This window comes from Dendropsophus ebraccatus, chromosome 5, assembly GCF_027789765.1.
Source record: "Dendropsophus ebraccatus isolate aDenEbr1 chromosome 5, aDenEbr1.pat, whole genome shotgun sequence".
In the NCBI taxonomy this organism is placed as follows: domain Eukaryota; kingdom Metazoa; phylum Chordata; class Amphibia; order Anura; family Hylidae; genus Dendropsophus; species Dendropsophus ebraccatus.
Window position 1 is genome coordinate 60,157,508 of NC_091458.1, and position 27,496 is coordinate 60,185,003.

Here is a 27,496-nt window from a genome sequence, read left to right on the forward strand (position 1 = left end):
GTGCTGCCAAAGTTATAGTGGATTGGTGAACAGCCCGGGGCCTATGGTAAAGTTAAAGAGGTTATCCAGCGCTATGAAAACATGGCCACTTTCCCCCTACTGTTGTCTCCAGATTGGGTGGGGTTTTGAAACTCAGTTCCATTGAAGTAAATGGAGCTTAATTGCAAACTGCACCGGAACTGGAGACAAGAGAGAGGGAAAAGTGGCCATGTTTTTGTAACGCAAGATAACCCCTTTAATTCGCCCCTGCTTACAAATCTATATAACTTTCTGAAATCAGTTGATTTGAAAGAAAAATATTGGATAACCCTTTTGAACATGTACCCTGATGGAAAAAAAAATTGTAGCTGGATACAAAAACGTAACTTTTTTTTGCCTCTGTTAAGCGACTGGAGTGTATGGATATGTTTGATGTTCTTGCGGTGTAAAATACACACAAAAATCATCAACTCAAACGCAAACAACGTCTCGACAGTAGAATTGCACGCTGGCGCGGTATACGGGTAGCGGTTTGTCCACACTGCATAGCCTATACCCTCACCACAGTGTCCGGGCGGATGGCTGCACACAGCAGGTAGGGTCTGTCAGTAAGTTGGTGCCTCAGAAAAGGTGCTGTGGCTCTTTAAGAGAAGCAGCACTCCCCCTAGCTCCTCACTCCATATTCAGCCTCAGTATGCAGCGCTCGTCCTGCATATATTATGTTCATGACGCAGCTGCAAAAAAATGTTCATGTAAAAACTGCATTGAACTTTATAAGAGGAGACGGCGGATTAGTGCGTTTCCTTGTGTAACATTTCCCCGCATGAGCGGCCGCCCGAGCCGGGGCCCCCAGATGATTACATATTAATAAGGGGGGGCCCTGCTCGCCACCGAGCCTCGTTATTCATGCAAATGCCCCATTGTGCGGAGCCCCGGCTACAAGTGCTTTGTGACGGGAATATATAATGAGCCGTCCCGGGTCACCGGAGCCGTGAGACCGCCGCCGAGACAGACGAGTGCCGATCCCGCCGCCGCCGGAGCCGCCTCACGGGTGAGTAGCAGCGCTTTTCTTATAGTACCGGGCTGACGAATCGTTAGCATTGACTGGAAAACATTGAGCGCGGAAATTTAGCTTTTTGTAGTTGTTTTTTTTTTATTATTATTAATATGCAATGTTGTTAATTAGCATAATTTATATATTTATGATAAGGGAGGGGGCGGGGAGCACAGGCCGCCGTTTTGCATGGGTCGTGTTGTGACTGCAGGACACGGGGGAAAAGAGGGGAGGGGGCGGGGGATGGAGCGCGATACAAGTCAGAGGGAAAAAAGAGCGCCGGCCAGCTGAGGCGCGGAGGGATACCGCTATCATGTGGCGGCGCTATTTTGTCTCCTATCTGAGCGCTAATGATGGGATTATCAATTATAATTCCTGCAGAGCAGTTATTCAGGGTGGAGCGCTCATTACAATGTGTTTTTTAACTGCTACCTCTCCACAACACCCATTGCATCGGCATTTGTATCTGGTGCATTTTTAGGCAATGGTTTTATCATATTAGGTGACCTCTTCTCATGCCTGTGGCTGTCCAAGCATGAGGGAAATTGTACTTTGGCAATAACTGGAGGGGTGAAGGTTCCCCATCATTGCCTTAGTCCATCATGGTAGTAAAAACGCAAGGCATAGTTATGTGTGTGACCAGTGCATCAGAAAGTGGCGCTCAACTACCAACTTATACTCCAGAAGATCCCCACCAGTATTGGGAGAACGTATTGTATCCATGCTGACATTGCCCTTGCTGGGTCTGAACCAGTGGCACCATTCCGGTGGTATCTACTGACACACCATTGATGTCTATGGCTGGTTTCATACAGGCTTATAAAAGATGACTATTTGTATTATGGCTGTAAGCGGCAGTCCAGCCGCAAGTCTGGTGACCTGAATGGACTCCTGTATGGGATGGGGAACCTTTGACCTTCCAGCTGTTGCAAAACTACAATTCCCATCATGCCTGGACAGCCGAAGCTTTAGCTTCGGCTGTCCAGACATGATGGGAATTGTAGTTTTGCAACAGCTGAAGGGCCAAAGGTTTCCCATCCCTGGGTTAGGTCATCAGATCTGTGACCAGGCTGGGGTTTGCAGCCATACTACAGACACATACTGTGGTTCTCAGAAAATAAGACAGGGTCAGGGTTGTTATTATTTTTTTTTCTACGAAAAAGGGTTCAGGCTTATTTTTGGGGAAACATGGTATATGTTATATCAAAGGGAATCTGTCAGCACCTTGGCTGGACCCGAAGTGCTGACAGTGTAGTGTAGGCGTGTGTCCCCTTTGTGTATGTTACCTGTCTTGAAGCCACCTGTGCAGTATATTTGCCACATTCTACAAACACACTGGAACCAAGTGTCAAAGAGGAGTAGTGGCTTAGCGTTTGTGCCTCATTTAGCACGCCTCACCACTACTTCCTCCTGCCTGTTTTTCCTACATATTTTCGGCGGCCCGGCCTCTTCCTCCCTGCTATCGTCATCTTGTTGCACGCATGCACCGTTGCTGGCAAGGGCTGTGTGCTGACTTGCCAGTTTGCGCCTGCGCTGCTGATCTGTGGGGCGTGCGCTCCTGGGGACCCAAATTGCACATGCGCCATAGGGCCCACAGCGAGATTCCCGCTACCATTTTTTTCCATGCATCACTAGGTCCAACAGCGACAGCCCTGGGATCTGTACTATGTGAGGTTTCACCACAGTGACTACTGTATCTTCTGCTACTGGAGGGGTCGGGGGTGTTGGGACTTCACGATAGGACACTGTGGATAATGCATCTTTCACCTCCATGGCCATATGACCTGATATATAGATAGTACAGTGCTCTTGAACCACATATGCGCTACGTTATATGTGAGCTGCCAATTGTTAAGGATGTCATATTTTTGCAAATTCCTTAGTCATTCTAAATAGGGTTGTCCCCCTTAACCCTCAGCGGCCCATGCATTCATTACCTGGTCCGCACCCTGGCTTGTTTCTGTGGCTCCCAGCATCCTGATGTCCTGCTCAGCCAACCAGTGCGCTGTCCCGCTGCAGCCACTGATTGGCTGAGCAGGACTTTAGAATTCCAGCAGCCACAGGAGGAGGCCAGAGCATGGACCAGATACTGTATGCATCGGCTGCCGTGGGTTAAGGGGGACAGCGTTTACATACTCGCCACGGAGTGAAAATTCCGCTACGAGTATGTAACCCAATTCAGAATGATAGTAAGGGATTCACATAGTTAAATCTGCTGCGTATTAGTTACATGTAAATCTAGCCCAAAGTTTCAGTAAGTAAAACTAGTGCTATTCAAGTAACTCTTTTTGTATCTCAGCCAATAAAACAATGACACAAGCTTTAGTAGAAGAATACACACCCCCAGGATATATACTGACTGCCAACTATGAACAGGATTTACATTGGCCCTTACAAGGTGTAAGTGTAATTCTTCTTGCACGTTAGATAATACTTTAGTTTGTAATTCGGAACAGACAGTCAATATGACCCAACTCTTGAGGTGCACTCCTATCACAGTGATGTCCCTGCAGCCAAGCGGGAGAGCGCTGGTACATCTCACTGGCTAGGGCACTGTACAGCCCTGGCTGTCATTTGTTTTAGATCAGCGCTGAATGTCCTGCAACTAGGGCTTCTTTTTGGAGTAGAGCTTATATTTCAAGCATACTCCAAAACCTTTGAAATATGAGGGTAAGAATTATTTTCGGAAAAACACGGTACATGCATCCATAGTATGCCCCGTATGAAACTGGCTTATTGCCAGAAGTAGACTTCGATGACTATTTTATACAGGGCTCTGGGCTAGTCCTTTTAGCCGTAGCTATGTGCACATATAGTTTTTGGGCAGTGATTTGTACCCAAACCAGGCGTGGAAGCAACACAGAGAAAAATGATATTAGAAATGTTCGCACCTTTTTTTATGTTTTAGACCCACTACTGGTTTGGATAAAAATACTGACCAAAATGAGGCCCAAAGTGCTGTGTGTGCGGATATATTATGTGTAATAAGACAGGTCTGCTTTTGGTAATTTCTTTTTTTGTCCCCTCAAATCCTGCAAAATAAACTGAACTTGCGATGGAGCTTCTCAAATGGAGTGTAAACCCAGATCTAGATAGCCAGAACATGGATTGGCACCATTTTATGCAAATTAAAATCTGCATTAAAATTAAGGGTATGCCTCACATTTTGGCTGTGGATTCTGTGGCAGATTTTTCTAATAGAAAAAAATCCCCTGGGCACTGGCTTTTTTAAAAAAAAATTCTTAATTTTATTAAATTTTCAAATTTTTAATTTTCAAATGGTCATACTGGCATTCTGTGGGAGGCTCGCACACCTCCTCTCTCCGCTCAGAAGAATTGACATGTCAATTCTTCTGCGCGGGGAGAGGAGGCACGCGAGCCTCCCATAGACTGCCAGTATAACACGGAGGCTGACCAGTTTACGCCAGTTTTACTACAGGTGAACTGGCCCTAATATGGAAAAAAAATCCTCCCAGAATTCTAAAGTGCTTCGGAATCTGTTGGCGCTATATAGATAAAAAAATATTATTATATTATTGTTAGTAAAAAATGTATAGTGTTTCTATACTTTTTTGTAGAATGGGTTAGATAGCTTACATATGCCTACACAGTGACGTATATCATAGGCTTTATGTATGGAATACAACTGTTGTATACCACCAATATAGCCAAAGCGAGTGTTCAGGACCGAGCCGAAGTGTGTGAGGGTGAGCACTGGTATTTGCCCTCTTACATGGATTTATATGCAGGGAAGCAGGAGTTAACACTGAGGGGGAGTGGTGGTGGAGGATGCGGGGAGCGGTCTACAAAGTGAGCTATAAATTATGTGCTCCTGGGCGGTTGGGAGGGTGAGAGGAGTCCACACTGCCATGTCTGAGGTCTGATTATGTATTCCTGAAGGGCTGAGCTATCATTAGCATGCTGCTTACAAGGCTCACACTGTAACCATGCTTGACAGACACCTCAGTCTGCTTCATAAAATGCTGATGTGCACTGGCTCTGTGCATGCCTATGCCCCGCACTTACCACTTGTTTGCACTGAAATCACAGCACATTTTTAATGTATGCTCTTGTCTACACAGATGATGGGTTTGTCTGAAGCGTTATTAAAAAGATGTTTACAAGCCTCATTTCAGTGAGTTAGTCCAGGCGTTTTGTATTCACTCAGAGCTGTGTATGTGCTGTGGACTATTTGCTGATTTTATAGAATGTAATAAAGAAATTTGGACTCTCTCCTATAATAATTAAAACCCTGAAGGTTCTTGGTTTGAAGTGAACAGCAAACCCCTTCTCTGTGTCAATGGGAGTACTAGACTATTATTGCACTGCAGTTAAATACACTAAAAAGTAACATGCTGTACCTGCGTGGTTGGTGACATGTAGCATCTGTATGACATGACATGTAGTACCTTTGTGATGGGTCACATGTAGTACCTTTGTGATGGGTGACATGTAGCACCTGCGTGCTTGATGACATGTAGTAACTGTTTGGTTGGTGGCATTTATTACCTGTGTGATTTCTCAATACCCGAGAGATCCCATTGACATCAGTGGGGTGCTTCAGGTTTCAGTCTAGTGTCTTCTTGCTGTATTTTTTTGTCCTCCAAATTCTGCAAAATAAACCCAGCTCTAGATAGCCAGAACATGGATTGGCACCATTTTATGTAAATTAAAATATGCATTAGGGTGGGTTCACACATAGCGGAAACTAAGTGGATTTCACGCTACGAGTTTGCTGTGAAATCTGCTGTGATTCTGAACACTTTCATTTTTAATAGCTTTACATACTCACAGAGGAATTTTCATCCCTCTGCGAATATGTAAACGCCGCCCCCTTAACCTGTCATGGCCTGGTGAGTACTTAACCAGTCCACGGTCTGGCCTGCTTCTGTGGCTCCCGGCTCCCTGACGTCCCGCTCAGCCAGTACACTGTCCTGCCACAGCCACTGATTAGCTGAGCGGTACATCAGGATGCTGGGACCCACAGAAGCAAGCTGGAACATGGACGGGTAAAGCATTCACCGGGCGGCAGCAGGTTAAGGGGGATGACATCTACATACACACAGCAAGAGGAAAATTTAGCTGCGAGTATGTAAACCTATTCAAACTGACAGTACGGGAATCTCAGCAGATTTCGCTGCAAAATTTGTGAACCCACCCTTGGAAATTAAGGGTATGCCTCACATTTCAGCTGTAGATTTTGTAGAATCATTATTTTTTGGCCATGTTGCATGTGCAGGGACTTTGCATGTACTTAGTCCTTTGTTTTGCACTTGCCACTTCATTTTTTCCATGTGTTAAATGTAAAATGCGAAGGCCAATACCCTTGGACCTTGGGTACATCCTGGCACTAGGGAGTCACATATTGTTTAGACTCCCTACTCTAATCATTTTTATACAGCTGTGTTTTTAAATTTGTGAGTTCAATAAAGATTTTTGTTACATTTCTTTACAATTGTGGATGTGCGTTTTTGTTTGCAGGTCTCAGGCTTTTACTTGTTCTGGATCTACACCCTTAGGCCTTATTTATAGTCTCCTGGATAATCTATTTCATACCTTGCAAATTATGTAAAGATATATTGAGCTGAGCCAGAGAGACAGCATTGGAAGCCGTCTTTATCCTGCAAGATAATAGACTTGTAATGCTGCCGTGGAATGAAATGAAATAGACTATAAATACACATATTTATTATGCAAAAAACAGCACATCCCTGTAGGTTGCAGAAAAAACGCTATGGAGACCATAACCGTAACACAGAGCCCTGTGTGATGCAAAGAGACCAATTAGAGGAAAAGTCTGTCTGACAAGCATTTCCGATTGCCATGCAATAAAATAATATATTGCTCCAAGGTTTGGCTTGGGAGTCAACTTTGCAGACTTCATTTGATCTCACATTTGTTTCCAAATCTGCATTTAACATTGCTTGCACTATTCATTTAATATCAATGTTCTGCTTCTAGGAAAAGCTGAATACAGACTAGTGGGTGCATCTACTAAATCCATGTTTGAGTGAAAAGAAAGGATGTCAATTGTTAGACGTGTAAAAACAAGTAAACTCTATATAACGGTTTTGTGCATTGTCACTTCTCAGTCCCCTGAGCTTGGAGGATTCTGGTACTCTGTCTTTACTTGTATCCTTGAGTGACAGTAAGTGGTTAGGGTCTCAGGACTACGCTCTAGATCAGGGGTGTCAAACTCAAATACACAGTGGGCCAAAATTAAAAAATTGAACAAAGTCGCGGGCCAACCTTGATAATTATTGAAGCGCAAATTCGGCGGTCCTGGCACTGTCATTGGTGTGAGTCTCACAGCGCTGTGCACTATGATAAATTGCTATCATATGATTAAACCCCAACCCATGTAATAGCCAACCCCCCAATATTGCCCCATGTAGTAGCCAACCCAACCAAAATTGCCCCACATATTAGCCAGCCCTCCCAATAGATGCCTTAATAGTAGCCAGCCCCCCAAGTGTCTCATATAGTAGCCAGGCCTCCCCTGTAGTCTCATATAGTAGCCAGCCCTCCCCTGTAGTCTCATATAGTAGCCAGCCTTCCCAATAGTCTCATATAGTAGCCAGCCCTCCCTTGTAGTCTCATATAGTAGTCAGCCTTCCCAATAGTGCCCAAATAGTAGCCAGCCCCCAAGTGTCCCATATAGTAGCCAGCCCTCCCTTGTAGTCTCATATAGTAGCCAGCCTTCTCAATAGTGCCCAAATAGTAGCCAGCCCTCCCCTGTAGTCTCACATATTAGCCAGCCCTCCCAGTAGTGCCCAAATAGTAGTGTTCCATATAGTAGCCAGCCCTCCCCAATAGTTTCTTTTATAGAAGCCAGTCCTCCTCTGTAGTCTCATATAGTAGCCAGACCTCCCCCCATAGTTTCTTTTTTTTTTTTTTTTAATTGTAATTTTTATTGAAAGTTTTTTGTATTATACAGTACAGAAACCAATATGCAAATGGGATACGACAGTCGTATAAAGGTCTTGTACATAAAGACTTTGTATAAACATCAAAGAGAGTACCTTACTAAGTCTAAGGGAGGTATAACTCAAGAAATAATAGAGGAACTTAGTACAAATACACCTCTAACCTAGTAGTGAGGAAAAAACAAATTCTTTGGGAAAACAAGACAAGACAAGAAACACAAGGGAAGGAATTATGGTGAGTGTTTACAAACTATGTAGACTGTCCCGTACTAGAGGGCCTGGGACGATCTGACTCTTTTTCTGCCCAGTATATGTCCCAAGGCCTCCAGACCTTATTTAAATACTCAAGCTTATTATTTATCATTGCCGTCAACTGCTCCATATTTCTGACATCTAATATCCGTGCATATAAGTCGTTTCTGGTAGGTACGACCGTTTTTCTCCAGAACCTAGCCACCAGACATCTAGCTGCCGTAAGAATGTGTAGCAATAATTTCATAGTTTTGGGCCCCAGCTTCTCGGACGGTACATTAAATAGATAGGAAACAGGGTCTAGGGGGATCTTAAGACCACTAAGGTCTGTAATCAGGTCTTGTACCATTTCCCAATAGGGGATAATTAAAGGGCATGTCCAGTAGATATGCTGTAGGGTACCCACTCCCCTCCCACATCTCCAGCATAATTTGGACAGCGATGGATTTATTGCATGTTAGAATTCGGGTGTGTGGTACTAGAAAAGCATCAGCTTGTATTGGTTCTCCTTGTACGTCGTGCAAATAGATGTCTTGGCAGCTCTGTCCCATATTACACGCCATATGGTTTGTGGCAATTGTCTTCCAAAGAGCGATTCCCAGCGTAACATATAGGAATATCTAACATCGACATCTGGAGAAGGGTTCTTCAATATACGATAAATGTCTGAGATAAGTCCTTTAGTGGAGACCCCTGCCTTACACAGCCTCTCAAAGTCTGTGGGGAGGGAAACTTTGGCTGTGGTGAACAACGTAGTCATGAAATGCTTGATCTGAAGGTACTGATACTGGGCCGCAGGAGGTAGCCCATGGTCAGAGGTTAAGGTGGGGAACGGTAGGAGGGTCCTGTCTTTAGGATCGACAATGTCAGCAAATCTGAATAGGTTACTGGCCTGCCATACTTTAGTCATGGCTCCGGTTAAACTATCCGGCAGGTCTGGGTGGAACAAGAAGGAGGTCATAGGAGAACATTTAGAGGCTAGGGGAAACTTTTTAATACACACGTTCCATATTCGCCTAGTGTGAGTTATAGGACCTAGAACCGGCCCTTGGAGGGGTGTGTTTGGGGTGGCCCATAGGAGAGAATTAGGATGTATTGGGGCTATCCATAGCTTTTCAATCATCATCCACTTTGTGTAGGCCAAAGGCGTCGCCCAGGCTGGAATATGACGCAGATGAGCTGCCCAATAATAGCAGGCTAAATCTGGTAATGCCAGACCTCCCAGATGTTTAGGGGCCTGGAGAATAATCTTTGCAACTCTATGTCGCCTGTGCGCCCACACAAAGCGAAGGACGGATGCTTGAACAGTTTTCAATACGCTCATAGGGACGGGGACTGGAAGGGTCTCGAAGTAATAGAGGATCTTAGGTAAAATAGTCATTTTGACTGCTGCTATCCGACCTAATAGTGAAATGGGTAAAGCATTCCACTTTTCCAAAAGGGATCGGATGTCAGCAAACAATTTAGGAAAGTTATGCGCATACAAAGATGAGTATGAATTTGTAATTTGGACCCCTAGGTATTTGAGGGAGGTGTCCTTCCAATTGTACCTAAAGTTCATTCTGAGCGTGGACAGGAGCGGGTCGGGGATATTAATCGGGAGGGCTTCCGTCTTGGAAGCGTTTACCTTATACCCGGACAGACGGCCGAAGGTAGCCAGCAGTGTGTGTAGGTTAGGGAGGGAGATATGTGGACGAGTTAGCGTAAGTAGGATGTCATCCGCAAAAAGGGATAGTTTGTATTCTTTCCCCCGTATTTGGACCCCGTGAATGTCCGGGTGGCGGCGTATGGCAGACGCCAGGGGCTCAATGCACATCACAAAAATCAGCGGAGACAGAGGGCACCCTTGGCGTGTGCCATTATGGATATCGATCACTCCAGACATAGCATGTGGAAACTTGATAGAGGCCGTTGGTGAAGAATAGAGACCTCCGACCGCCCTAAGAAAGGCCCCTTGTAAGCCGTATGTTTCCAGTACTCTCATCATGAATGGCCAACCCAGGCGGTCGAAGGCCTTCTCTGCGTCAAGTCCCAGCAGCAATGCAGAACCCCGCTCTTTATTGACAGCGTCTATCAAGTCTATCACTCTTCTAGTGTTGTCTCCCCCCTGTCGACACGCCACAAAACCAACTTGATCCTTGTCTATTAGCTGAGGTAGCCATCTCGACAGGCGGGAGGCAAGGATTTTAGTATATAGCTTAAGATCCGTATTCAAGAGAGCAATGGGGCGATAGCTCCCACAATCAGCTGGATCCTTGCCAGACTTGGGGATTAAAGATATATAGGCATGCGTTAATGAGGTAGGGAGTGGGGTACCCACCAAAAATGCATTAAACATGGACAGTAAGTGGGGATTTAGTATAGGGGCAAAGGTGCGATAATACAGGTAGGAAAACCCATCCGGACCCGGGGATTTGCCTGCCGGTAGGGCTTTCAGTACGTCTCCTAGCTCCTCAAGCGATATCTCAGCATTTAGTTCCTCAAGGGCCTCTGAGGGTAGTTTTGGTAGTTGGCATTCAGTAAGGAAAGAGTCGAAGAGATTTGTACGTTCAGTGGGGTCCCCGGGCAACGGTGAGGGCAAATGGTATAAATTTGCAAAATATTTCCGGAATTTTTCGGCTATGGCTGAGGGGTCATGGAGTAAAGTGCCATCATTATCTCTTAACATATGTGGAGTTTGCTGTTCAGTGCGGTCACGCAGTTGCTTGGCTAAGAGTGTGTGCGCTTTATTCCCTCTCTCATAATACTTTTGACGCGTATACAGGAGGAGTTTCTCAACTTTGTGCAGGGCCAGGCTTTTGACCTTTGCCCGAAGGGTAATCACCTTCCGAAGTAAAGGTATAGAGGGATTAGCCAGCAATTTTTCTTCTCGTTCCCGCAACTGGACAGATAACTGTTCCATCATATGATTTCTATCTTTTTTCAGTTTGGTGCTTAGGGCGATACAGTGACCCCTCATTACCGCCTTATGTGCTTCCCATAATACCACTGGGGAGTCTACAGAACCCACATTCTCTGAAAAAAAAAGTGACAAGGAAGAGGATAATGATTCTTTTAAGTGCGAGGTTTTTAGAAGTGATTCATTAAGCCTCCAATGGCAGGATCTCACAGGGGTTATAGTGTCTTTCAGATCTAAAAGGATAGGGGCGTGGTCGGACCACGTAATAAGGTCCATGGATGCATCCACCATGCTCCGTAATCCCAATATATTTCCGAAGAAATAATCTATTCTAGTGTCATGTGGTGACGAGTAGAAGGAGTATGATTTATCTCTAGGGTGGTTAATCCTCCACATGTCGTATAGGGAATGTTTACGGATTAGTTTGCGGAATTCCCTAGCTAATGTGACTGAGGAGGTTGGGACTCGAGTCTGGGTTGGGGAGAACCGGTCAAGTTGTTCTGAATAGATCATATTAAAATCACCACCCAGGATGAGTGTAGAGGGGGGCAGCCCCGAGAGTCTAAGAAGTAGCCTATTTAAAAAACTAATTTGGTGGGAGTTAGGCACGTATACGTTACATAAAGTTATAGGGGAGCCTCTGTATGTGCCCTGTAAGATAATGTAGCGGCCTCCAGGGTCTAGGGTTGAGGTGGTAACCTGGATAGGACAGTGTTTAGAGAATAAGATCACAACCCCCGCGTGTTTACCGTTACCATATGCTGAGTAGGAGGTAGGGAATTTATGTTTAGCAAAATTGAAATTGCCCGATGAGTCGTAATGTGTTTCCTGTAGAAAAACTATGTCGGCTTTGGCTTTGGTAAATTCAGTGAGGGCCAGTCTACGTTTAGCATTGGAATTAAGGCCATGGACATTTAGAGAGAGGAGTCGGACCATCGCCTACAGCACCAGTATCACTTATCTCCGACCACAGCAAACAGAGTAAAGCTACTTACCAATTCCCTTGGGGTATGACCAAATACAGAGGGGAGGGGAGACCACACTGGGGAAGGGACAGACGAAGAGGTACGTGAACAGACAAACTAAACTGAGAAGAGAAAAAAAAAAAAAAGAAAGAGGAAGGGATCCGACAAAGCCAATACAACTTAAGTTACACTTTACGGTAGAGTAAGGTTTTGAAGGAAAATGAAATTACTAAACCAATAATCAACTATACCAGGGAGTCCCTCGGTATTTCCGTGGGGGTTACCCTGGTGAGCCCCTGTAGGGTTCACAGTTAAGAGAGGTAAGCGTGTAATCTACTAGGGTCAATCCGACTCCCCCAGCCCTGTAGGTAAGGAGGGGCCGGAAGAACCCAGTATTATTCCCTTAGGGGGGCAGGGGGGAGAAAGACTGGACCAACCAGGCAGGTATCACTACCAATAGAATACACAGGAATGTAATGGGAAGGCACTTGCTCAACCGCCTGAACCTGAGAAAATAAATGAAAAACAAGAATAAAAAAAAAACAAAAAAAAAAAACATGGCACTCTAAAAGCACCAGGCACGTTACTTTAACCCGTTATTTGGCACAAATAGGTACTAAATGCGATAATCGCTACAGTGGGAGATACTTCAGCTAACTACGGAACCAGAACTCAAATAGGTCTTGAGCAAAGACACAAGATCAAGGAAGATAATATCCACATAGTTTGCGGCTCCCGACACGGGCGCAGACAGAGAGACTCAGCGAGGAGAAAGTGTAGAGGTGGGCTTAGAAGGTGTAGACTTTCGCTTCTGATGCTCCACTCGCTGCCATTCTGGCGGGGGGGGTCTGGGAAGCATCGGAATCTCCCAGTCCAGTATGTCAGGGCATGGGATATCAAAAGCTCCGCAAAATTCTTCCAGGTCGGCATGGGAGATCAGTGTAGCCGTCTGGCCATTTCTCCTGGCAATAAGGGCAAACAGGAACCCCCACCTGTAGGGGACGCCATGTTCGCGTAGCAGGGAAAGTAGCGGTTTCAGATGTCGTCTCTTTTGTAGGGTCAGCCAGGATAAATCCGGAAAAAGTTGTAGGTTATGTCCTTGATAGGTGATAACATCTAGCTGCCGTGCTCTGGTCATTACAGCTTCTTTAGTCGCGTAATCCGTGACACAACAGATAATATCCCTGGGTTGTGTAGAGGCGCTTTTAGGTCTGAGCGCTCTGTGGGCCCTATCCAGCTGTATGGTAGCTTCGGATGGTTGTTTAAGCACATCGTTGAAGATAGTCTGCAGTATAGCAAATAGATCTTCTGAGGCCATTTCAGGCAGTCCTCTGACTCTAATATTGTGTCTCCTGCCCCTGTTATCCAGATCCTCTAGGTGGCGGGTTGTTTCTTGTAGGTGATTCGTGGTCAAAGCTACATGCTTCTGAAGAGTTGAGATATATTTCCTGGTGTTATCATGCTGTTCCTCAAGGCCATCCACCCTTGCCGCAACATGTTTCAAGTCTTTGCGTATGTTTGCTATCTCCGCTCTGCAGGTCTCCTTTACCTCCGTGACTAAGGTTTGGAAGTCATTCTTGGTTGGCAGGGCTTGCAGCAGTGCCTTCCATTCAGGCGGGGCCGAAGAAGACTGTGGATCCAGTGCCTCCTCCTGGATAGATTCAGAGGAAGAACGCCACCCCTTGGCAGATGTTAGGATGGAAGGGGTCATCCCGTAATCGTCTTCATGTTGTGAGCGTTGCGAATGACCCCCTTCATTGTGGCGTGTGTGGGCCGCCGGCCCTTTCTTTACTGAGTTGGCAGTCTTAGGATTTTTGTAAGGCATGATTGTATCGGTACCACACTCAGAGTCAGTTCCACCTACACCCAGATGAAGTGGGGAGGGTGCAGGGGTGTGCAATTCTGTGTTGGTCAGTTCAGGAGGCACACGTTTAGGGGCAAAGAACCGCAGTAGTGACTGTTGCGATAAGGAGGGTAGAGGAGCAGTAGCAGTATTAGAAGTTGGAGAGCCTGACTCCCTCAGGAGAGGGGGGATCTGCGATCTTGAATTATCCAGCACGCTGAGATATATGAGGGTGGCAGAATCCCACCTGCGGGTAGTGGGGTAGGGCACCGTTATAAGCTAGTCCGGAGCCACAAGAATGAAATTGAGAATTGCACTAGAGACACAGGTGCAGAGGCTTACTCGCCGTGGCCAGCGGCACAGGGTCTTTGTGTAGTCACAACAATGCTAGTTCACTTTCTGCAGTGAGTGTCTAAAATAGTGTGCAGCAGGCAGCCAGTGTGCAGGTGAGGGTATAAGACCTGGGGATAATGAATGTCACAGATTTGGGCAAGCACCAGTGGGTCCCTAGATGTTAGACCCCCTTGATCCCCCTTTAGGTCTCTGTCGTGCGGTGCAGCGCTCTGCTGTGGCAGCTTCTCCCGGCAGTGAAGAGCTCCAAGATGGCGCCGGACAGCCCACGTGACCAGGCGCTGAAAGCTAGCTACAAGCTTGTCCGGTTCCGGACGGAGCTGTAAGACAGCTCTGCCTCCCAGTACTCACGCGGAGTGACTGTGGTGGGATCCGGTGTCGGCGGCGTATAGCTGTGCGGGCAGGAACCGCAGGTGTCTTGTGCCTTGTTAAGATGGCGGGCGCTGCTGTGAGAGCGGAGTACGGGGATCCGTTCCGCGGCTCCAAGATGTCTGTAAGCACCGGGTAAGTGGAGCGATGGAGTCCTGAGTGTTTCCCACGGCGATTTTCGGGGGAGGAGGATGAAAACGGGTGCTGTGAAGTGGGTAAAGCTGATGTAGCTGGCGGTGTGGAGCGGAGCTCTTCTATTACGCGGCCATCTTGCCTAGCGTCCAGACACGCCCCCCCCCCCCATAGTTTCTTATATAGTAGTCAGCCCTCCCCTGTAGTCTCATATAGTAGCCAGCCCTCCCCCCATAGTTTCTTATATAGTATCCAGCCCTCCCCTGTAGTCTCATATAGTAGCCAGCCCTCCTCTGTAGTTTCATATAGAAGCCAGCCTACCCCCATAGTTTCTTATATAGTAGTCAGCCCTCCCCTGTAGTCTCATATAGTAGCCATCCCTCCCCCCTTAGTCTCTTATATAGTAGGCAGCCCTCCCCAATTGTCTCATATAGTAGCCAGCCCTCCCCCATAGTCTCTTATATAGTAGCCATGGTGGGCCATGTGTCCCATATAGTAGCCAGCCCTCCCCTGTAGTCTCACATATTAGCCAGCCCTCCCCGTAGTGCCCAAATAGTAGTGTTCCATATAGTAGCCAGCCCTCCCCAAAAGTCTCTTTTATAGTAGCCAGCCCTCGCCTGTAGTCTAATATAGTAGCCAGTTCTCCCCCCATAGTTTCTTATATAGTAGTCAGCTCTCCCCTGTAGTCTCATATAGTAGCCAGCCCTCCCCCATTAGTCTCTTATATAGTAGTCAGCCCTCCCCCCTTAGTCTCTTATATAGTAGGCAGCCGTCCCCAATAGTCTCATATAGTAGCCATCCCTCCCTAGCAGTCTCATAAAGTAGCCAGCCCTCCCCCACAGTCTCTTATATAGTAGCCAGCCCTCCCCAGTAAGTTCATATAGTAGCTAGGCCTCCCCCATAGTCTCATACAGTAGCCAGCCCTCCCCCATAGTCTCTTGTATAGTAGCTATGGTGGGCCAAATTCAAACTCTGAATTGCCTGGCGTGCCAAAAACAATGGCACCATGGGCCAGATTTGGTCCAGGGGCCAGAGTTTGACATGACTGCCCTAGAAGCAAGGCCACCCCACACCAGTCCTATCAGCTCTCCCTGATTGCCCTCCTTTAAGGATAATACTATACAGTCTGTGCACTGCCTCAGGACTACCTACTTAGGTACTTTTTCAGGAGAAAATAGAAGAGGGGATCCACAGCTTTCATAAAATGAAGTTAATTAATCTTTATTTGGGTATATAAAAGTGGTACAAAATTAAAATTCCTGGCCTTTGCGTTTCGGGTCTTAACCTGAACCAATGATTTCGTATTGGTATGTATATAAACCTGCATTGTGTGTCAGTCACTTGTGCTTGGTAAAGGCAGTAATACCCGCTGAAATGTTGTATCTGAGGATGGTGGAGTATAGATTGCCTTTTATCTTTGACTTACTGGCTATGCTGTTACTGCATAAGGGTACTATTACACCAAGCAATTTTCCGACGACTAACGATAAACGATCTTAAACGACCGCTAAGGCAAACGACCCGAAATCGTTTGCCCAAGTACACGAAACGATGATCGTTATTTGCGGTCGTTTAGTCGTCGCTATTGCGTACGTTTCAGCTGTGAATTCTTATTCCACCGAACGATGTGCGAACGATCAAACGATAAAAATAGGTCCGGATCCTATTAAACGATCAACGATTTCTCGTTGGTCGTTTAATCGTTGCCTGCTATTACACGAAATGATTATCGTTCAAATCCGAGCGATTTAACGATTTTTCGAACGATAATCGTTCCGTGTAATACCACCCTTAAATTTGGCTGTGGGAAGGAGATTACCACTTTTTGTCCACGAGGGGAACAGTAGTGCCCGGTGCTGACTCCCTTCTACTATTATTGCTAGCTATAGCTACACGACTTTTAGAGGTGAACATCCCTGCCACCATTTTGCTTAACCATAGCACAACTGCAGCAATGTCAATGAAGTATATAGACAGTATATAAATATCTGTAATGTTTCCTTCAAAAAAGGCATATATTAACATAGCATAACATGGAGTTGACCTGTCTGCCCTAAAGGGGGTCTTGGATAGTTCATTCTGGACCACCCCCCCCCCCCCCCCCCCCCCCCCAAAAAAAAAAAAAAAATAATGCACCTGTATTATAGTCATGTGAAACTGGCTTTGCAAGATAGAGCCTTGTCATAGACCAGTTTTTTTGTTTATTTTTTAACCTGCACCATAAACATTCAGTCTGTTTGAGATACTGCAATGACTGACAAAAGACCAAATAAATAAATCCAATACCTTTTAAAACTTATCTTTTCTCAATGTGAACTAGCAAATCCAATAAGATTAAAAAGATTAAAATAGACTATAGGATCTCAGCCAACCACCATAGCTATAGACTAGTGTTGAGCAGAGAGGCTTAACTGTTTGGGTTCGGCAAAGTTCAGACTCCCTTGGTGCAGCATCCAACCTTTGCAATCGTGGGGAGTCAAATGCTGAGCGTTTGGGTTTGGAGAATGTTCCCAAACCCAAACAGTTCAGCTTTTCCGCTTAACGCTACTAGAGACTTGATGAGTAGATACACCAAATCAATTCAAAACAGGAAAAAATATGCATTAAGGGATAGCAACTAGAGAAGATAGAGGCTACATTCACACATCCGTAGTGCAGCCCCTGACTGCGGCCCGCACTACGGATGTGCATCTGTAGTGCTCCGTGCTTCACGGAGCACTACATTACCACTTCATTAGCGTAGCAATCCGTGTGGCCCATGCACACGTATGGACGTGTGAATCGGGCCATTGAATACCATTGGTTCTATGTTCTGTCTGCAATTGTGTGCCCGCAATTGCAGACAGGACAATAGGTGTGTGAATGTAGCCAGAAAGGTGACCCCTAAAAGATAACTTTCCCTGCCTCTTGGAGTACCTACCCTAATGAGAGAGTCTCCAATCACAGTGATGTTCCCTCCTTCAATATAGGTGAAAGAAACAATAAATGGAGTAAGTGAAATGCAGAAATAAATCAAACATCACCCTTAAAGAGGTTGTCCGGCCAGGAGGACTCATTTATGCTCTATGCCCGGGGAGAAGGTGAGTGAAAAAAAAAATACTCCTACCTCCTTTGCTCCCTTGCTGCAACCTAAATTTCCAAATCATATAAAGCAAATTGTAGCTAGAAAATCTTAACAATATATATACTACTAGATATGTGTATCAGAAAATCTCATATAAATAACAGTACCAGGCAATGGGTTTGCAACAGCATATTGTTATGCGAGACAGTCACACAAAAGGCAGCTTATTTCAGGTTTTACACTCACTGGATGTCTGTTATGCTCAAGGTGCCCTCACACAACGTTCTATAAAATAACTAATACATATGCATACTATCCCGTTCATGTGGATAAAAAGATGGCAGTAGAATGTATGCAGTGTGGTTGGTGTAAATACACACATTCCATTATGATATAAGTGAATATTATCAGGTAAACATTATGATAACATGCAAATCAAGCAGCGGTACACTAACTTGAGTAGTAAAACAAAACCATATAGCTTATACACTCACTGGAGGGTAGCCTAAGGATCCTATTACACGGAGCGATTTTTAACGATTAACAACTAAGGGCCCTATTCCACAGTAGCGATAATCGGACGAATCGGACCCATTCGGCCGATTATCGCTCTGTGAAATAGAGAGAACGATCAGCCGATGATCGTTCATTTAGGGCCAGACCTAAAATCATCGTTCCCCCACCGCACATCGCTACGGTTGAATAGCGGTGCACGGCAGGTGACCGACGCTTTGAGAAGCAGCAGCAGCATACATTACCTGTCAGGTCTTCTTCTCCGCTCCGTCTTCCTCCCCGGATCCCGCGCTCTGGCTTCAAAATGGCCTGTCAGCTGACGGAGCGCGCAGCCAATCACAGGCCGGGACCTCCGCGGCCTGTGATTGGCTGAGTGGCCTGTCAGCTGACAGACCATTCTGAAGCTAGAGCGCGCCGGACCCGGGGAGGAGGACGGAGCGGAGCAGAAGACCTGACAGGTAATGTATGCTGCAAGGACATCGGTAACTATGTCCCTGCAGCCCTCGCTCAGCGATCATCGGGCCGTGGAATAGGCCCAGTAAACGAGCGGCGATCTAGCAGATCTGCGCTCGTTTACATCATTGATCGGGACCTCCTCGGCCCGTGGAATAGGACCCTAATGATAAACGATCGCAATTGAGATTGTTTATTGTTAACCTGAAATCGTTCACCATATTACACAGAACAATAGTTGTTAGTTACAATCGTTACTACATTCATTATTGCAATCATTTACTCCATCTGATCCCAGCAAAACAATGAACAGTGTGCAATTACACGTAACGATTAGTTAAAAAATGCAGTTGACAACTGTCTTGTTATGGTTTTATATTTTTTTCTGTTACTCAAGTCCAACAGCTCAGTAAGAGCTCTTTGCACGGCCCAATGTAAGGAAGAACATGAGCGCAGATCACACTTTGCAGGCTAAATGAATGGTGTGGCCGTTCAGATGCATTGTTATCGGCCGCACATCCACTGTAAACAGCCGAGCCTAGAAGAAGCGTTTTACATGTGAAACGGCCGTCTCTCCTTAATTTTTGTGGAAAGCACCTTATGCTGTTGCCTTTACTGTCGTAATAAAGCATCTTTTAACCATTTCCGGTGAGTGCCGCCTTCACTATATTCTCTTTTGCCAAGATACAAATATGACAGATATGGCTTTATGAAACGTACCTTAAAGAACTTAAAGAGGACCTGTCACCCCAGGGGCCCGGGTGACAGGCTCCTGACACCCCCCCCCCCCCCCATACATTTTATACTGTTTATTCTGAAATTCGCTAGGTGCACTGAGGGTGGGGTTATTTTTAGGGTACAGCTTATTTTTAGAGAAACATTGACGTGGCTAGCAAACAATCCAGATCTCTTAAGGATTATATCTTCTCCCTACACCTAACAGGACCTTGGAGCCAGGCATGAGTTCCTAAGGGCCCTATTACACTGGACGATTATCGTGTGAAAAATCGTTATAGCGTTCAAATTTAAACAAAAATAATTTGGTGTAATAGCAGGCAACGATCAAAAAATCGTTTGTGTCGTTGATTTAGATCTGAACCTAAAATCATCGCTAATCGTTCACTGTAATTCCACATTCGTTCGCTCAAGTTCAGCATTTTTTAACTAATCTTTCAGTGTAATTGCACATTGTTCATTGTTTTGCTGGGATTAGAAGGAGTAAACAATTGCAATGTATTCTCTATTGCCAAGATACTGCTGGACTTGTTTAAGCAGAGCACCACGAATGGTCGAGTGTTACCACATATGGGAGTGTCACGCTGAGGTCTTCGGGTGGGTTCCTGTACTGAGACGGTGACAACAGTTTGCATTTTGTAACTATATCTGTCATATTTGTGTTGTGTATTTGCTCGTAGAAAAGCTAGTAAACTATGATAAATGATAAGATAAATTGCTATGACATGGTTAAACCTCAACCCCAATGGTTACCCATTATTTTCCCCCAAGCAGTAAGTAATCCCAGAACTGTACCCTATGCAGTAGCCAACCACTCCAATAGTGTCCCACATAGAAACCAGCCCTCCCAATATTGCCCCACATAGTAGCTAGCCCTACTATTGGTGCCCCTTATTGTAGCCATATAGTAGCCAGTCCTCCCAATGGTGACCCATATAATAGTCACCACCCTCCCAAATGTCCCATATACTAACCAGCCCTCCCAGTAGTGCCCCATATAGTAGGCAGCCCCCAATAGTCTCTTATATAGAAGCCAGCCCTCCCCAATAGTGTCTTTTATAGAGGCCAGCTCTCCCGAATAGTCTTATATAGAAGCCAGTCCTCTCCAATACCCTGTTATATAGTAGACAGCCCTCCCCATAGCCTCTTATGTAGTAGCCAGCCTTCCACAAGTCTCATATATAGTAGCCAGCCCTCTCCCATAGTCTTATGTAATAGCAAGCCCTCCCCCATAGTCTCTTATGAAGTAGCAAGCCCTCCGCCATAGCCTCTTATGGAGTATCCAGCCTTTCCCCATAGCCTCTTATGTAGTAGCCAGCCCTCCTCCATAGCCTCTTATGCAGTATCCAGCCTTTCCCCATAGCCTCTTATGTAGTAGCCAGCCATCCCCCATAGCCTCTTATGGAGTAGCCAGCCTTTCCCCATAGATTCACCCTTCCTGCAGGCTAAAAACTGCCTGTGGCCTACATGATTATAATATGGGAGGTCTGAGCGGCCGTTCGGACCTCCTATATTATAATCTGTGATGTCGGCGGGCCAAAATTAATTAAAGAGTAGAATAGTGTGGCGGGCCAAAAATAATGGCACCACGGGCCAGAGTTCTATAATGTTCTATAATGTTTGCAGGTCATGCAACCTGTATCATTCTCATTCACTGATCATGAGAACTGAGAAAAACTGAACCCAGGATTGAACATAGTGCACGGGCAGCATTCTATTCACCTGTAGGGAATTACCATTATAGCAGGGTATTTTGGAGGGTAACTATTAGGAAATACTGTATATACATATGCTGTATTCATGCCTGTCGTGGAGGCTCTGTTCATAGCCAGTGCCACACATTGTGTCATATCTGATGGGGGGGGGGGGGCGCAGAGCATGCAGCGCTATTCTTCCCATCATATTGTCAGACCCCATTATGAGTCAGTTTACCTTTCTGTGACAGATATGGCACGCCATCATTTTGTTTTCCTGTTTATATTCTATGATGGAACAGAACCAGAATTGACAATGCAGGTGAAAACAGAGCCTAAGGCAATCTTACATTTGCAGCTAGAACATATACATTAGAAGTGATCAGTATCCTTTAATGAAATGTTTTTGGGCAGCCATTAACAGATGGCATGTTCCTGTTTTGTGCACTGCCAGCAGGATAGAAGATAAACACCCATTTCTCTAATATATACTGGGGAAATGTAACTTCCCTTAGAGCAGTTCCCTAGGTAACGTGGTACATGTGCTGCTAAAATATACAATAGGTGAAATGTATGCATGCAATAATTAGGATCTGAATGTCATCCAAGCTGGTGATTCAGGATGCCAATGAAGTAAAAATAACACAAGGGCAGCACTAATGGAATTAACAGCTTCAGCAACTTAACAAATAGAAGCTGAGCAAATCTCCAACAATAAAGTTGGCATCTCAGATTGGTGTCTCAGCATGCAAGAGGTACTCTATATTGTGGCAGAGCCGCCATTTACACATGTATACAACCTGTTATATATTTCTGCAGTTTGTATCATAATCGTATAAAATAAACATTGAAATAAAAAAAATTAACGTGAATATCAATGCAGTGATGACAAGCTTGTTATAGCTGTTAAAGTAATATAGCTGCTTCTTAAGGTAATATAAATGCGGATGCAAATATAAAAGAGAAACCTATAGTTAAATGTTGATCTCTTCTGAATTTTTTCCCCTTTAGGCTATGTTCCCACATTTGCATTTGTGTTGCATCTTTGTTTACATTAGAACCTAGTTTGTCTGTCTGGGCTTTGTACTGTGATAGGCAATTTGTCAGATTGTTAAGAATAAAGGAAGACTGTTCTATGAGTCCATTTACACAGAAAGATTATCTGATAGATTATCTGCCAAAGATTTGAAGCCAAAGCAAAAACAGACTATAAACAGAGATCAGGTAATAAAGGAAAGCCTGAGATTTCTCCTCTTTTCAAAACCATTCCTGGCCTTGGCTTTAAATCTTTGGCAGATAATCTGTCATATAATCTTTCTGTGTAAATGGGCCCTAAGAGTTTTCACTTCAACTCTAAAATACAGTTGTGGGGAGACCATCTTAAATTTGGATCTGTCAACAGGCTTTTTGTGTATAAACTAAGGCTAAAATAGGGCTTCCTGTCCTGAATCTGTACATACCTTTGTTTTTAAGATTGACCTTTCCAGGTCAATATCATGCTTTGAATTGATATGCAAATTAGTCTAAAAATCCCAGGGGATGGTACCCTGGGCTGCAAAAGCTCAGCAAATTCATCTCATTTACTTATTATCAATGTTTCTCAAATGAGGTTGCAAGCAGATGTGTTGCTAAAAAGTGGATGGAATGAACGTTGCTGGGCTTTTGTAGCCCAGGGAAACAACCCATGGCTTCTAGGGCATATCAATTTTCATATCCATTAAAAAGCATAATAACTTTTATCTGGAGAAGTAAATCATTTTTTTTTAAAGGTATGCACAGATTAAGGATCAGAGGTCCCATACAGTCTTGGCCTTAGGTGACACAGAGATTTATCTGACAAATTTTTAAGCCAAAGCCAGAAACAGACTGTAAACAGAGAACAGGTCATAAAGGAAAGACCTGGCTTTGGCTTCAAAAATCTCTCAGATAAATCTCTGTATGAAACACGTCAGTAGTCTCTAAACAACACACCTGCGGGCAAGTCTGCTTTAAAGTGCATCTGTCACCACTCCTTGCCTGTTTGTTTTAGCATTGCCCATGAAATAACAATTCTGGAATATAATTTCTTATACCATAGCTCTGTGATGTGCTGTTCCTCTATTATTATTACTAGAAATGTATGACTCCATAACCAGCTGGGTATTACCATTTGGGGATGTATCCCTACACAGTCTGACACTGTCAGCTGTAATTGGATAGTATAAAACAGTGTAGGGACAGCACAACACAGAGCTATGAGAGATGTTTCAGAATTATTTCCTGGGCATTGTATGTATTGCTAAAACAGACAAGCCAGGAGTGGTGGCAGGTCCTCTATCAGCAGGTTAGACAAATCTCCCTATTGCGCACGAGGCACTGAGCATGAAGTTTCTTACCTTCATCCTCAGCACTGTTGCCATGTTGTTTGTATCCCGTGTCTGGTAGGGCCATTTGGAGCACTGGGGGCGGGGCTACCACACCTGGTTTGGTGCTCTGGTTGTGGTAGCCCCACCCCCAGTGCTCCAGACAGGCTTACCGGGCACAGGATTACACTACAAACTGCACAGGAAAGGCACTGAGGATGAAAGTAGGAGACTTGCCTTTGTCATCCAGCCCCATGCACAATAGGGAGATATTCGCAGATTAGATTTGTCTAACCTGCTTATAGTTTCCCTTTTAAAGCGACTCTGTACCCACAATCTGACACCCTACCCCCCCCCCCCAAACCACTTGTACCTTCAGATAGCTGCTTTTAATCCAAGATCTGTCCTGCAGTCCGCTTGGCAGGTGATGCAGTTATAGTCCTAAAAATTATTTTTAAAATTGCAGCCCCATGCCCTACGGGTGTATCTGTGCCCTAACTTTGCACCACCCCTCTGTCCCTCCTCCCCACCCTCTTAATCATTAAGAATACCACTGGAACATTTCCTCCTGTTTGAACATTGCACAGGTGTCTTAATGATCCAGCCCATGTGCTGTGGTAACACAGGTGGTGAACAATAGGCAATCTGCCTGGAGCATTCCTAATGATGAAGAGGGTGGGGAGGAGGGATGAAGGGGTGGTGCAAAGTTAGGGCACAGATACGCCCATAGGGCACAGAGCTGCAATTTTAAAAGTAATTTTTTATGACAATAACTGCATCACCTGTCAAACGGACCAGAGGACAGATCTTGGATTAAAAGCAGCTATCCGAAGGTACAAGCGGTTTGGGGGGGACAGATTGTGGGTACAGAGTCGCTTTAAGTATAAATTCTCAGCTGGATCAACTGTGTAAACTAGATTTCTTCTTTTCATTATCACACAGTTTTCTTGGTTGTACCTCATACACCAGGCATACAAGGTTGAACCTGACACTTGAAAAGACTCCGCTACAGTACTGAACACCGTTGCATGCATATGGACGTTGCAATGTCAGGTACTGCAGTGAAGGGAGTGCCTCACTTCATAATGATTATAATGGAAATTTTCATAAAAAGTTTTTTTTTTTTAATTATTTAACTTTTATTTTATTAGTTACATTTAAAGTGCTTTAACCCCTTCTTGTCAGCCATACCTGGACAATGTATAAATATTCCTGACATATTGGAATTTTAGAGAGCGTTCACACGTACAGGATATGCAGCAGATTTGTAGTTGCAGATTAAAAGCAAATCTGCAGCTTCAAATCTGCTGCAGATCCTGTACATGTAAACGCACCCTATGTGTGTCCTGGGCTGCTTCACTGTGATTTGCCTCACATACATTAGTGTCCCAGGAGCCAAGCATAATGACAGACAGCCTTGATCACTCAGCTGCCTGCCATGAACCCCTTATGGTGGTTTTACATGGAACGATGTATCGTTCGAATTTGCACGATAACGGTCGAATTGGAACGATAATCGTCCGTGTAAACGCAGCGAACGATCAAGCGACGAGCGAAAAATCGTTCAATTTGGTCTTTCAACAAGTTCTCAAATCGTTCGCAAAAAATTTGCAGATCTTTCAGTGTAAACAGTCTTTCAACGATTTCCCCTATGTGTGAGATAGGCTTAAGCGATCGCAAAACGATTGCAAAATGAATATTCCGTACGATGTATCATTCCGTCTAAACGCCGATTGTTCTAAAAAAAAAATTGTTCATTCAAAATCGTTAATCGTGCGATTGGGCGAATTATCGCTCCGTGTAAAACCACCATTAAATATAACGGTCTATAGCAATTATGGCGTTTAAGGGTGTCAGTGACAAGAGAAGTACTGCAGGGGTCCCAATCACTTACACTGGAAGACAGAGGTTTAATACTTACCTCTGTCCTGTCAGATCGGCAACAATGGCATAGTATTAATCAGTACTGTATATGCAATTTAATAAATTAACATATAAGTTTCCTTATTAACCCCTTCACGTCAACAATACGTATTTATACGTATGACATTAGGTTCCTAAATGCATTACAGTGTGTGAACATAACCTAATGATGTATCCAATTAAAAGGAAACAATTTATTTTTGTGTTGCAATTCGGTTTACCACTGTATGCAAGGTGACATACTGGATGTTTCCTGCTGTGGCCAAAGTCACAACACAAATGTGCTCAAGGAAAGCTCGGTATAAAATCAGGGATGACAATAGATATGTGTATGGATGCAAAAACGTTCTAAAAGCATGCCCTAAAGTGAAGGTGCCTATTTATCATAAATGTTTGTGAATTTATACACAGATAAATATATAAGTATAAAGTTAGCAAGGAACACCTTGACAAAATAGGTTAGTGCTACAAAGCTAGTAAAATGCAATCTGCATATCCACAAAACATAGGTAAACAAGCCAATATTTATGTAAAGCACCTCCACATTACTAACAGCTTGGCTTTTTTTCTGAATTCGGTCAACTGATACCTCCTGTGTATGGGCAGTTTTATCCGTGATACACATATGCAGAAAGTATTATATAAGTTGCAGCCAGTGTTCACTTGGCTGTTCAGTGTGGGGGTTGTTGAGGTTTTCACCCAAAAAGTTTTTGTAATTTTTTGTGATTATAATTAGCTTTTTATAAATTATTAGTGCTTCTGAATACTTGAAATATTTTAATACACATTATAATAGGCAGTAACTTTCTAAAGTTCCAACAGCCTGTTCCCCATCCGTGTATCAACACTGGTTTGTCACAAGATGGCAGAACTGAATTCCATCTATAGCAGTCGTCTCTCTAGTGATTGATGTTGATCATGATAATGGCAGTCAGAACTTGAAGCAGAAGAGGATAAACAGGAACCACTAGCTATCCCTAATCTTTCCCAAGGTCTATCCTTGAACTCTAAACCTAACACCAAATACCTATAAGCTTTACTGCCCATACATATCTATGATAATTCTACAATTCAATGCTACCAGAGTAGTGTTATTTGTCAGCGAATTCCCACCGACCGCCCATAGAATTGACATGTCAATTCTTTGGGCAGAGGGAGCAATTCGCCGGCTAATATCATTGAAACTATGGGACAGGCAGAACCCTTTCTAAAGCCACTTTGCTGGGTTTGTGCACCAGTTTTTCAGCACACATTCCAATAGTAAATCTGCGTCACTGAACCAGTTTTGCCTGAAGTGTTTCCGCAACATCTGGGAATAAACAATTTAGATCCAACTAATATAATTATTTTTCTTTTATTTGTTTATACAAGTGAAATTCAATTATTTGAAGTGAAATGGATATTACAGAAACAGAGTGTCTACAAAAAATACAGAAGTTCTTTCAAGCACTGAGAATCACTAGGTAAGCTGCTGTGTTCTTTTTTTTATTATAAATATAGAAATCCATGAGAAATTAGTAGAGCTTGCTGTATTCCTATATATCAAATTTAGACAAATGCTGCAATCGTTTTGTGAGTTCGATCTTAGGCTTTGTTCATGCTCACATGGGTGATAGGTTCCCGTACTGGGCACATCAGCACATCAGTTACTAGGAGACATTTCTGGCAAAATTTGTTGCGGGTTTATTCCTAATAATTTTAAATTATATTCAGTCAGCCATTGGATTGATTTACTGTTGTGCTCTACCTCTTTTTATCATCTCATCTGGGTGGAATTGCCCGTAGAGATGAGCGAACCTCGAGCATGCTCTGAACCCAACTTTCGGCATTTGATTAGCGGTGGCTGCTGAACTTGGATAAAGCCCTAAGGCTATGTGGAAATCATGAATATAGTCATTGGCTGTATCCATGTTTTCCAGACAACCTTAGAGCTTTATCCAAGTTCAGCAGCCACAGCTAATCAAATACCGAACGTTCGGGTTCGGATCGACCCGAACCCGGT

The 27,496-nt window shown here is 44.3% G+C and overlaps 1 protein-coding gene across 5 annotated transcripts in view; it reads left to right on the top strand.

Moving 5' to 3' along the window:
* Nucleotides 1-680: 680 nt before the first annotated feature.
* POU6F1 (POU class 6 homeobox 1) overlaps nt 681-27,496 on the top strand; it is a 46,537-nt gene continuing 19,721 nt past the window's right edge. For 2 of the 5 annotated variants that reach the window (XM_069972239.1, XM_069972244.1), the window contains exons 1-3: nt 681-1,030; nt 24,514-24,624; nt 26,866-26,957. The gene's annotated coding sequence lies outside the window, so the exon portion shown is untranslated. Of the gene's footprint in view, nt 1,031-17,829; nt 17,851-19,328; nt 19,449-24,513; nt 24,625-26,865; nt 26,958-27,496 lie in introns of those variants that run through there. The other 3 variants (XM_069972243.1, XM_069972242.1, XM_069972241.1) reach the window with 3 other exon arrangements.